The sequence below is a fragment of the Triturus cristatus genome, chromosome 4_2, assembly GCF_964204655.1.
Source record: "Triturus cristatus chromosome 4_2, aTriCri1.1, whole genome shotgun sequence".
NCBI lineage: Eukaryota > Metazoa > Chordata > Amphibia > Caudata > Salamandridae > Triturus > Triturus cristatus.
The window spans coordinates 83,764,163-83,777,878 of record NC_140586.1 but is presented as its reverse complement, the minus strand read 5'-3'; positions in this window follow the sequence as shown (position 1 = coordinate 83,777,878).

Genomic DNA, 13,716 nt, shown 5'->3' with positions numbered 1-13,716 from the left:
GCCTTCTGCTATTGGGGGATTACAGCCTCCATGCCAAATCCTTATTCGGGCATTGGAGCAGATGCAGCTACCAGCCCTTGCCAGCATCTGGGTGTCCATTGCGCTTTTAACATGTTGGACCTCTCCTTCCTGGATAGTCTCTCCTCCAACAGAGCCAAACACATTTCTTCTATTTCTCAGAAGGCAGTCTTCTAGGTTTTCTAGGGCAGATCCTCCGCTCCTCCACCAGAAAGTGGTGACTTCAGGGGATGTCCCCCATCTCTTGGAGACTGGCTGTCAAGAAGACACCAGCCCAGCCTACATAGCAGCCCTTCAAGTACTCTGCCAATCACTTTCTTCCTTGGTCAAGGAGAACTTGGGACTGGAACAGTGTGGGTTGGTTTGGATTTCAATTGTATACACATTTTTCAGAAAGGGGATGCGGATCCATGGTTACAACCTTGAAAACCAGTATGGCTTGTTTTATTTTCAAATGTCATTCTCAGGACACAACCTTTGTGTAAAGTGATGCTTCTCGTAGATGGTAGCACTGGGGCAACAAGTAGGAGCACCCACAGCATGGTCAGAACTAAGGGAGTTTTCTACACCTGGCTTGGAGAATTGAGGTTTTTGTTTGTTTTTTTGAACGCGTTGATCGTCTTTGGACTTCACACGTTCTTCTTTGTTCTCTGACCGTCCTCTTCTTTCGGATGTCTGTGATGATATCTGAAAGGTACGAGAGGAACGTGTATCAATATCTTGATATCTGTCAGGTTTTCTCAAATTATCCCTATTCCTGAGGTTGTACCTCCTTTCAGAGAGCTCCTTTTGAGGAGACCTACCTCGGGATTGAGAATCTTTTCCTTTTGAATATTGTTTGTTATTTTCCCACTTCTTTTTAGAAGAGGTAGGATTATTTTTAGTAAAGGCCTTTTCAGGACTTTCAGATAGTTGTGGTTTAACTGGTTTCCCTCCCAAACTGTCTCGGCCTAATTCTTCATAGGATTTTTCAATTATTCTGGCTAGTTCTTGTGGTTGTTCTGTTACATCAAATTCCCTTAGTTTCTGGTGGATTGCCACTGATGCTGCTTCTCCTTTAATATTAGATAATATTATTGTTGAGACCTGGTCGAAAGTTTTCAGTAACTTCATACCTATTTTCAGAGCAGGCTCTGCCCCGTATTCATTTTGAATTTGTTTCAGGACCTCAGCTATTACCGCCATGGACGGAACACCATGTGTTTTTGTGTAGATTGCAGCAAATACTGTACCCCAAGTGGTGCAGTCTTCCAGATGTGGTGTAATCCCCATCGGTAAACAGATTGTTAGAATTCTGTGTTTCTCATAAGGGCTAGTATTTTCTGCAGCAGTAATCAGGGACAGACAAAACGGCAGGCTTGACCTAGAAACGTCCTCATCTTGGATAATAGAAATCGCATTTCCACCATTATCATCCTACCATCTACCAAATGGCAGTGCTCAGGAAGTACTAATAAGCAGCCTCTTGCTAGTAAAATCTTCTTAGAATTTCTAAATATAGCTCTGTCTCCAACCTCCTCACTTTATTATCTGACTCTCAACCTTCCATCATCAGGAATGCCAGCAATACTGTTCCACTGTCGATGAAACTATACTCACCCTCTGTTTTGTGTCATGTTAAACCAGGGGCATTCAAAATGGACCCAACTGGCTTCAGCACTCAGACTCACAAACGCACACACAGAATCCTGCTAATGCGAATGTATCACATGCTCAGTGTACACAAACGTGTGGATGTTTGCGCCATTTGTTGGCTCTCACATAACAGCAGAAATTTACAAGAGAGGGTTCAATAGGTCACACTCTCAATCACAGTGATAAAAAGGACTAGTTACTATATAAATATGCTGCCACCACTGCTGAATGTGAGGAACCCCGAACAGGAACAGTAGTCTGCTGTTCACCATGAGAGCATACTTGGTGTGCCCCTCCAGCTGACAGGGCAGGCCCTGGACCTTGTATTGTCAGGGGCAAGTTAAAAACAGCTGCTCAAATGCTAGATTAGCATGATGATAGGGCCAAAATAAAAGGCAGTCAGGCACTCAAGACGAAGGAACCTCCTCAAATACCATGCAGTGGACTTTTCAGTTGCACTGCATGATGAAAGCCTGTGCCACACGCTACAAAAGGAGCTGGCATCCCGTCAAAGCATTTCCACTTTTCCTGCTGCTCTGCTCCTAATGGGTGCATAGAACACTAACTCAATTCCACTGAGAGCTGATGAGCTGCAAAGTATACCTCCCCCCCGTGCCATCATTTCACAGGCTCCTATGGTTTCTGGAAGGGCAGGTATTCCACAGCTCAAGAATCACCCTTGTTTGCCAAAATGGTTGCTCCGAAATGGCCACTGCACCCTCTGCCTGCTGGAGACTTATGTATAATGAATGAGTGAGGTATTACCTCTATATCGCACTATCACTCAAACAGAGCATCCGGGGGCTCTGACTGACATCATAAACACACACTAAAAGAAAGAAACCCTGACACCACCTTAAGTCAGTTAGACCAATTCAACTCCATTCAGACATGAGAAAAGCCAGGTTTTTAAAAGTTTCCTGAAATCTACTTTCTCTTTCACCAGTCTCAGGGAGAAGGGGAACGGATTTTCAGAACAGTGAATAATTTACCACCTCTAGATTTTAGCCTGATGTTAGGTATGCATACAAGATTAGTATTGGATGATCTCAATGTACTTTGTTTGTGGTCTGCAAGATACTTTGAGCCTATTGAATGGAAAAGCTCTAAAAACTATTTTCAGGGATTTGAAAGATTTGTAGGGTATGTTCAGTCTTTGAAGTCTCAGTTGAGGTAATGCACCACTGGACTCCATAGTTTGCTGAAGTTCACCTCTAAGCCCAAGGCTTTGTACTTAAATTTCTCAGGGCCTAGTATTGACCAAAGTCTCTATTCCACAATTCATATGTTAGGGTTAGTACCTTCAATACTTGTTTGCTGCCCACCAGCATGTGCGATATTGTCTTTCATTTGATGAATGTAAATGGATAATCATTGGTGTCGGTTTACCAAGAAACACTATTTGAGAGCAGCTATCTAATTTGTTTCCCATAGTTTGCACCACCCCTTTCACAATGTTGACCCAGTATTTTGCTAATCGTGGCCACCTGAAAAGGATGTGAAGGAGAGTACCTTGTTCACCACACCCCATCAGGTATTCTCCACTTCTTGGGGAGTCTATCAACTGCAGTCTGACTGGGGTATTGTAGGAAGGTAGAATCCTTCTGGCATTGTTACCCCCACTGTTTGTCTGGTGTCAGTGTGTTTTTGACTAGCCTGCCTGGAATCCTGATAATTAGGACCCCAGTCTCTGTGAACTCTCCCTAAATTGAGCATGGTAAGTACTTCTGTACATCCACATTGGCTACTGGTTTACCCTTGTAAGTCCCTAGTATATGGTACTGAGGTGCCCAGGGCATAGGTACACCAGGTGTCTTCCATGGTCTACAGCACATGGGAGCCCACTTAAACTGTGAGTACAGGCCTGCCATTACAGCCTGTGTGAGTTGGTGCTTGCACCTCTCACAACAGATATGTTTCCTTATATCTGGGGTCACTGCCCTAAAACCTATAAGACACCCAAATGGCTGGCTCTTCATTCCTGAGGGCAGCGTGCTTGGTTATAAGTGTGAGGGTGTCCCAGCATGAGCAGGACACCCCTACAACCCCAGAGTCGATTCTCCAGGCTTTGTAAGTGCAGTCAGCCATTTTGATACATGTAGTGGACCTCAGTCATTATGAGATGTCTAACTATATAGTGGCTGCACCGAACCCGGTCAAGTTTGGTGTCAAACATGTTGGAATCATACCCCAACACTGATTCCAGTGTTGGAAGTATGATCCCATGGGGGGCTCCCTTGGGGTACCCCTCTGTAACATGTAACAGCCTTTCAGGGTCTGACAGTAAGCTAGTGCTGCTGCTGACCACAGACACAATTCTGCCCTCCTGCTGCTGAGCCAGGCTCGAGCAGGGGAAGGTAGAACAATAGGTTTCCTGTCGCAGAGAGGTGTGACCACCTCCCAGACAGGAATTAAGTGTATTGGGCTGGGGTGGGGCCTCTTGTCACCGCCACCAGATTGTTTTGAAGGGCACATTTGGTGCCCTCCTTGCACACGCCAGTTTGAACCAGTTCAGGGAGCACTTGGCTCCTGCTCTGGTGCGAAACTGGACAAAGAGCATGGGACCCCATAGTCGTTCCTACCCTTTCCATAGGTTATTTAAGGGCTTATCTGTGGGTGGCTTTTCAGATTCGTCATTGGATAAGACTCAAGCCTGAAACCGCGTCACTCTTCGACCGTCTGGACACTTAGACTTCCCCTGGAACTAAGACTGCATCAAAGAAGACTCCTGCTGCTCCTGGTCTCGCTGTTCTGCAAGTCTTCTTCGTCATCTGTGTCTGTGCTTCTTCCAGGATCGTCACCAGACCTGGGGGCATCAAGGACACCCGAAGTAATCTCTCTTGGAGTGAAGGAGTCACTCCCATGCATCTGCAGGCACAGCAATAAAGCCCACACCACTGTCCTATCCACCTCTCCTGTGTCTTTAAGCAAAATATATTCCCCTGCTTCCTCATAATATCTATCCCTACCCGGTGTTGGAGGAGAGTCATTTAGTCTACCTGACCCCCACTGTCTCAGTTGATGACTTGAGGTCCACGCTGTAGTTCCCATTACGAGCCATGGTCAGACAAGGTCAGTGGGTCATACTCTATTGTTTCTCTGAGCATGCAGTCTGTCCTAGAATAGATATTGTCGGCTGCTATGAAATGAGAATAATCATTTGTGAGAGGATGACAGTAATGCAAGGCATAAATAAAATCCAGATCTTCTAGGTCCTGTTTTCCTGCGGCTGACAGCACAGGTGTCCGACTGTGTCTTTGCTGTAAGCGATGGTGACCCGCGTGCATGGTTATGTTAAAATCATCACCTGTCACCAGCAGGCCTGTAGCAAAATATGCTATCTTGATTATGGATCGCTTCATGAATTCCTCATGTCCCTTTGTAGGGATATTTATTGAGACCAAAGAAATTGGGTGATTGTTCCACAACCCGTTCAGTACTTACCATCTACTATCCTTATCCTTCTTTACCCACTTCTCCACAAAGGGTTGTTGGCCATTTACTAATATACCCACACTGGCTGATTTTCCAAGTGCAGTGAGCATAATACTGTATGGGGTTGAGGCGAGATCCAGTTCTTCTCTGATCGTCTCTAAGTAGATACAAATCCTGAAGGAAGCAGACATGCACTCCAATGTCAGACACCTCTTTTATGATACGTAGACACTTGTTAATACCTCAGAAATTATAGGAGGCTAGCTTTAATGGTGTCAGATCTTGTGTTTGTCCTTTGATCATGGATTCTCTAATTGGCTTGGAGTTCTCTTAGCTATCTCTACCTCACAGGTAGATGTAAACCGCATATCGAATGAGGGCATGTGGTATCTTAATTCTCTTTTGCTCCCCCAGCAACCCGAAAAATCCATAAAATTTCACAGAACTTTTTAGAACCCAGAACAAGCTCTTTGCTAACTAACTACCTTATACCTAAGGGTAGAAACATTGCGGTTCCTTAACCTCCCTTTCCTCCAGGTTGTGCCCCAAAACCAATATGCTAGAAATTAAAGGAATCATGGGTGATAGCCAAGTTTGCCTCCCAGATCCCGTATGCCCACAGTCCCATCACCTCACCCCATGCTCACAGTGTCTATATCTAAACCCATGGGCTTCCAATTTCCATACCCAACTTCCACTTTGATTCATCTTCACCCAGTGTCTTAGTCACCTACTTACGGAAGCTTTATGTCGTTAATAATGTGTGCACTGGTCTCACGCAGGTGTTGATATATCTGCTCTTTGTTTGTGTTGATCATAGTAGGGGCTATATGGTTCCTATTTTTACGTTCAGAAACTCTCGACCATTTTTCTCTAGTAGGGAATGCAACTCCTCCTATGGTACAGAGCACCTCAACATCCTCTTCGGATCCCAGGTCAACAGTATGTCTGGTTCCTACTGAGAGGATACTGCCCGCTCCTGGTTTTCCCACTGAAACAGTAGCCTTAAGGTGTGCCCCTACCTATATCTCATTTATTTGGAGCACAGAAATATCATAACCCGTTGAATGTTTTCACTTATTCAGAGAGATCCTAGAAGAAATACTCCTGGGTTCCCTTATAGGAAATAAGTCCCCATTGTCTTGCTTTATCCATAATTGAATTGTTTTCAGAAAAGATATGAATCCGTACCACCACCATTCGGTATGACACTTTTGCTTGATCTGGTCACGCCACTTTGTGCTATTGCTATGCGTATGCGTTCCTTACTCACATGCTACGAGAGTGAAAGAAGTCACAAACATAGTTGCGGTTCCTCAGAGCAAAGGATTCTAGGTGCCAGGTCCACAAACCCTTATAATAGTGGGTGAGCCGGTGTTACTGTCATGAAGTCCTGACATCCAACTGCAGGTCCTCCATTCAGACCGCAGGCACCACTCAGATGATGTAATGGAGTGTGGTTGAGTTCCTATCTACCCCCAACGGCCACTGCAAGCCCTGATCCAGAAGATATGTTGGGCCCATCCGTCTCAGACTAATGTCTCGCCATCAGTCCAGACCCTCAAGCGTTTCTCCTGGATTTAGGCTTGGTCGCTGCCACACCTGCACACTCCTTAAGGCCCTTCAGATATACAGCACCAAATGATCCTAGGTAGCATAGCAACCTACTATGTCTCTGGCTATATTGTCCTGATTCACCGCCGTCAGCGCCTGTACTTCAACTTGGGGAAGAGGATGTGGCCTAATGGCTAGGGCGGCCGATCTCAAATCTGGGGAACCGGGTTCGAGTCTCGGCAATGACGCTCAACATCCTGTGATTCTGGGCAAATCACTTCATCTCCCCATGTATAACAAAAATGAGGTTCCTGTGTCCGGCTGGCCACCTTCTGAAGCGCTATCCTGCTGCCCACGCCAGCGCCGCTTACCTTGTGTGCAGAAATCCCCCGCCGCCGCCATCTCCATCAGCGGCCGCAGTGAGGGGACAGGGGCGGACTACACTTCCCGGCATCCTGTGCGCCACCGGACCCGCTGACGCTGTCTTCGCGCCACTCGGCGTTCAAAAGAGCGCCGTTCCCTCGACGGAGCGGGTTCCTGTGTCCGGCTGGCCACCTTCTGAAGCGCTATCCTGCTGCCCACGCCAGCGCCGCTTACCTTGTGTGCAGAAATCCCCCGCCGCCGCCATCTCCATCAGCGGCCGCAGTGAGGGGACAGGGGCGGACTACACTTCCCGGCATCCTGTGCGCCACCGGACCCGCTGACGCTGTCTTCGCGCCACTCGGCGTTCAAAAGAGCGCCGTTGCCTCCGCGTCGCGGGACGCGCGCGGGCGGCGCCGGGCTGAGCCCGGGCAGAGGGCGGGCCGTCTGTGGTCGTCCGGGGTCGACGAGGGTCGGGTCGGCCAAGTCCCTGACACCACGCATCCGGCACTTTAAGGTACTGTTATCTGGTCTACGTGCCCTTGTTCTAAGTCTAAGTCATGGGTAAGAGAAAAACCCCGGAAGGCGGGTCTGAGCCATCAAGATCTTTGGCCTCTAAATCTAAGCTGAGGAGGACTAAAATGAAGAAAAGTCATCACCATGCGGGGAGTAACTGTGTGATGGATCGTATAGATGGCATTATTGATGAATGTGAGGTCCTTCTTAATCCTACCCCTCAAAATGCCGCTGGTGGGAGGAGGGAGATTACCAGAGGTGTTGTCACGGTTCCAGACATGTTTCTCCCAAAAAAGGGTGGGGAAGATATACCAAGTGTGGAAGTGGTTGAAGAAGTGGCTTCTATTACCTCTATTACCTCTACAGCAGAATTGTCTGAAGGTCAAGACCATCCCGCTAAGCCTCCTCATGCTTCTATTGACTCATCTGTTATTGTTTGCAGCAATAGGTTTTCTGTACTAAGTGAAATCGACACTGTTGCTAGTACCCTTGCTTCGCCTCCCATTGAACCCTTGGTCCCTAATCCGGGTGCTTCTGCATCTGGTGAAAGTCTTACTATGAATTTAACAGAGGTTCTTTTGGGGCCTGAGGGTAGCAACCAGGATGTGAAATCTTTAGTGGTGACAGTGAAAAAACTTTGCTCCTTGATTGAAACCATGCAAAACAAGATCGAGTTGTTAACGGTAGTTGTTAAAAAACTGGAAAAATCTAACTTGGGCTCAGGCACCTACCACGACTCCATCTCTGCTGAAGGGGTTCGGCTTACAGCCCCTCCTGAAGTCGTAGAGGGTTTACATAAGTCATCTAACATATATAGTAGGACCTTGCCTCATGTCTCTCGCCCCTTGAGTAACCAGTCCCGCTCAATAGCTCAACCTAGGGATGATACTCATTTAGCTGACATTCCAGCTCCTACTAGAATCCTCCCTGGTCCCCTTGGTTTCTGTCAGAACTCTATGTATGCTAGAGGTCCCCCACGTGATGTTGTAAGCTCAGGCACCATCCCTAGGAGTATCCCCCATTTTCTGTCACAAAATTCTGGGTTACAAACACGTGTTTCGCACCCTCGGAAAATTTATATGGTGAATGTCCCGAGTCCGGCATCTGGCTCTGCTTATGAAACCAATGAATCCCTGACCAATAAGGTTATCCATTGGATTAGACATGTAAGGGGCTGTTGCTCTGTAATTAGAGCAGATATAGCAAGAGTAAGTAGGATTCCCCAGGATGGCAGTGGGAGGGATTCTATTGAGGTCACTTTTACTGATCCTACTATAGCAGACAACCTAATTAACCTTGAGTTTAGAAGCTGCTCCCCGGACAACTCTACTATTCAAATGAGGTCTACTCCCATTGGCTCCTCTCGTCTAGAGCGAGCCTCTATCTTGCCCATGGGTCAGTCGTGCCTTGAACAAAATGATTGACTGCATAAAGTTTGCAGCCCAATAGTCCATCCTGATTGCTCATTGCCGACTGATAAAATCCCAAATACTGAGTCCGGCACTTCGGCTTGTGTGGAAATAGAAGGCCTTTCCATAGATCCGGCTAGGGCATACCAATTGAGCATTACCCCGGTGTCCCAAAAGACTGACAGTGCATCATATGTAGAGTTTGGGATGCTCTTGTCCTGGAATATTGCAGGGTTAAAAACTAAATTGGATGATCCAAATTGGGTAACATTTATTAATCTTTATGATATCTGCTTATTCCAGGAGACCTGGTCACTCGAGGCCCAGTTTTTGTTGGGTTTCCTGAATTATAATGTTTTAGCGATCAGGGGCAAAAAAGGTCGCCCTTCTGGTGGTCTCACTGTTTGGATCAAGCAGGATCTTGGTCCCATTGTAAAGGAACTTCCTACCTCACATCCAGACATCCAGTTGCTTAAACTAAAGTTTAAAGATGGTAAGCGTCTGGATATTTATAATGTTTACATTAGAAGTACAGGCGGAAAGAAATCTGACACCATAGGCCGATTGGATGAACTTATGCTTTTATATTCTCAACATTCTTATGTTATTTTAGCTGGTGATTTTAACACAACCTTTGAACCGCTTCTTGGTGTTGATCGGAGTATATCAGTGGTAGAGGATGACTTATGGGGTGTCCCTAGTCTAGACCTTGAACCTGCTATTCGATGGACTGAGATAGCAATCCAGATTAATGCCCTTTGTTTGAACATGGGGCTTCGTGCAACAAATGGCAGGGCCGCACATGATAAGCTAGGGACTGTTACCTTTAAGAGTGGAGGCCGTACTAGCAGGATTGATTATATTTTATTATCACTAGAGCTGTGGGAGACCCTGAGGGACATGACGGTTATAGACAGAGTGGAGAGTGACCACAATCCTCTCTCCCTGTCTATCTCGTACTGGGTGACTACCACCGCCCATAGTGATTCTCCTCCTCAGTATCAACAAGATGTAGTTGTTACTACCGATTTGCGCCATGTTAAGTGGACAAAGATTGTCCAAAGTCAAGAATGCTTAACACGTATTTTAAATAGTTTAGAGCTTGCTACCCAAGATTTAGGTGTTGTTTACAACCAGTGTCTTTTGGATCCACATTCCATACCTGAAATGTCGATCCACGATTTTTTCTTCCGTGAACTTAAAAATATTTTTGTAAAGCCCTCCAAACAACCTAAGCCCAAACATGATCTCCCAACACGTTGGTACTCTTCTGAGTGTAGAGATGCCCGTGATAATCTGGGAATTGCATTGAAATCTGGCGATAGCTTGAAAGTTCGTAACGCCAGATATGACTATAAACAAGCTATCTTTAAAGCAAAGAAAGCGTGGGACTTTCTAAGATGGGAGGAACTTAGGGAAGCTGGTGCCCAGAAGGATATGAGACGTTTCTGGTCTGTTCTCAAATGGGGTGCTGGGGGTAACCCTGAAAAACCCCAAAATTGGGTCTCGCAAGATGCTTGGGTCAAACATTTTGAGGCTTTATATGCTACTGAAGATGATTCGTGCTCCTCTTCTTATCAAATTATTTTTTACAAGGAAGATGCATTTTCTTTAGGTGATGTTGACATTGCCCTTAAAACACTGATTCCTGGAAAAGCCCCTGGGATGGATGGAGTCCCTGCTGATATCTTTCTGGATAATTGTAAATCTTGGAGTAATTATATTTTAATTTTAGCCAACTTGATAGCTAGAGGTGCCCCGATTCCCACTTCTTGGAAAGGTGCTGAAATCATCCCGGTGTTCAAGAAAGGAGATAAGTCCCTCCCTGCCAACTATCGTCCAATCAGTTTGATTGATACTACACAAAAGATCTTAGGCAGGTTGATCCTAAATAAAGTGCTGGACTGGGCTTTAGAGAATACAATCCTTTCACATCTACAGGCTGGTTTTAGAGCTAGAATAAGCACCATTGATCAGGTGCTACATTTTGCTATGCTCTATTGGAAAGTAGTCCACTTAGGGGGGGGAGCCTATACGCTGCCTTTATAGATCTCAGGGCAGCTTTTGATCTTGTCCCCCGGGCATCCCTATGGACCACACTAGACAAGATGGGGATGCCTGCTGTTTTAATCTCCCTAATTGCCAGACTTCACGTAGACAATTTTGCACAGATCCGATGGGGTGGTGTCGGCCAAGTGACTAAACAGTTTCCTATCAAGAAGGGGGTCAGATAGGGATGTGTACTTGCACCAACTTTATTCTCCCTGTACATCAACGATGTGGCTGCATTATTGATAGATGCAAATGTAGATGCCCCCTCCTTGGCAGGTAAAAAAATTCCTATTTTAATGTTCGCAGACGATTGTCTTATAATTTCTAAAACGCCGAGTGGCCTCCAGAAGTCTCTAAGTATTTTTGAGGACTTCTGTCTAGCCCGCGGCCTCGAAATCAATGTTTTAAAATCTAAATTTATGTCTTTTAACCAATCTAAATCTTTTAAAAGTAAAATATATATGAATAACATGCCATTGGACCAGGTCCAAGATTTTACTTACTTAGGTATTTGCATTCAACATGATTTGGGATGGAAAAAGCAAGTAGATTTGGCATCCCTTAAACATTCCCAGCTTTCTGGCGCGCTAAGCAAAGAACACGCCAAATCCCTGACTCAACCCATTAACCCCGCTCTTCGGGTATATGATGGTAAAGTAGTTGGAGCCGCGCTCTACGGGGTAGAATTGTGGGGATTTGATAATGTACACAAACTATCTACCTCTGAAAACAGGTTCTTAAGAAATCTTATTAAATTACCTCAGAGTACTCCCCTTTGTCCCTTGACCTATGATTTAGGCATAAGGCCAATAGCACTAATTGCTCTGTTTCGCCCAGTTTTGTATTGGAGACGCCTATGGGTGACTCCTGAACTCAGGCTTTTTGCTCTTGGCCTGTTGGATATTATTAAATTGGACACTTTTCACAAGGTCAAGTGGCTTTGTAGAATACGTGACTCGTTCCAAGACCTGGGCCTAAAAAACTTGTGGGAGGATCCACTAAATGCTAGCTTCCCGTCTAAACAAGTATTGAAGGCCGTTTATTGGGAAAAAGTAGCAATTCGAGTTTTTAGTTCGACAGCCCCGCTTTCATTGTCTGGTATCTTTCTTGATTTTAAGGACACTATTTCCCTGGCACCTTTTTGGGATGACATTACAAATCCTTTGGACAGGAAGCTCTACTTTCAATTCAGGGTTGGCAGTCTCCCAGTCAGAGAGTTCACTTCTAGGTGGGCAGTGTCTAATGTGCTAAACTGTCCAGGTTGTACTGCACCCATTGAATCAGTCAATCATCTTCTGTTCCAATGTCCATCCTATGTAATTCCCCGCAAGTTGTGGCTAAAATCAATGTGCCGACTATTAGGTACCAGAAATGCTAAGGTGGCAGTGCGTATTATGCGTACTGCTGAAATCCCATTTGTTTATATATCTGTTGCCAAGTTTTTAGGTAGGGCTTGGGTGATCAGGAATAAAATGTTGGCGGGATAACCATCCCGATATTCTGTAATGTTAATTTCTCCGCAAATGCCTTTATTTATTGTTTTAAACCTTTTAATATGCTATGTAAATTGTGTATATATATAAACTTTGTATGCTTTTATGACAATCGTCGAATAAAGCTTTCTTGACTGACTGACTGAGTGTCCTTGTGTAACGCAACTTTTGGTCATGTAATTCGCTCTGATACCTTCAGGTCAAATTCGCGCTATATAAAACTCTGAAGAAAAAAAATGAACTGTTGTAGTCTCCTGCATGCAGTCAGGTGGGTTTCAGGCCTCAGCAGAGTTGCACCGCCATTTTGGCCTTAACTTCAGTGTATTGCACCGGGGTACCAGATGGCGGGCGAGCCCCCTAACTTGCTGTCCAGACCAGCGATCACAGTATATGCACCCATACCACTCCATGGGATCCTGGGTAGATTTTTTGAAGGGCGAGGTCTCACGATTAAGCAGGAAGCAGAGAGGAGATCTGGAATTAGGAGGCCAACATCCAAGTTGGCTCAGCCACGCCACACCCCACCCCAAATTTTATTTTTTAAATCAGTTTTATTACATATGGGTATAAACAAAGCATTTGATCAGACAGTACCCGTGTGAAGAAGAAGTAATAGTATATAATCATTTCAGTCCATAGTACGACATTGAGAGTCAAATTAATCTATCATTTTCCTACATGTGTTTGGTGGTATCATTTTCTCCTTGACCTACAGTGGCATCTTGATCGAGGAGACTTCGAAAATATAGGAGCAGGCCCACAGAACCCTGGAAAAGAGAGAGACAGAGGCTCATTTTAAGGGACTTTGAGTGGTGGAACAGGAGATTGGGCTTTTGCATACCAAAACCAGCACAGTTATGCCCACATACTGTCGGTTAAAGATATGGAAAGTGCATTGATTTTAAAAAATATATCATTTTGTACACAACCTAATTCAAATTACTGGGGCGGGTGAGCAGTTTGCTACAGGCTAAGCGAAACATCACTTGATGCCTGTGTACCCTCTTTCAGTGGGGAACGTGTGCGAATAGAAAGGGCTGTGTGCAATAATTTGCTGAATTGTTTTACTAGGATTCGTATGTATGACCTAAAGGTTGCCCGCACAAGCCCACTAACCCATTCACAGCTCTTAGTACTAGGACTTGAATCAATGCCCTGCAAATTGCACCCACATTCCTGCAACAGCTATATAAACCTACCAGACAGTTTTGAGGCAGATTACAATCTATAACCTTCAGGTTACA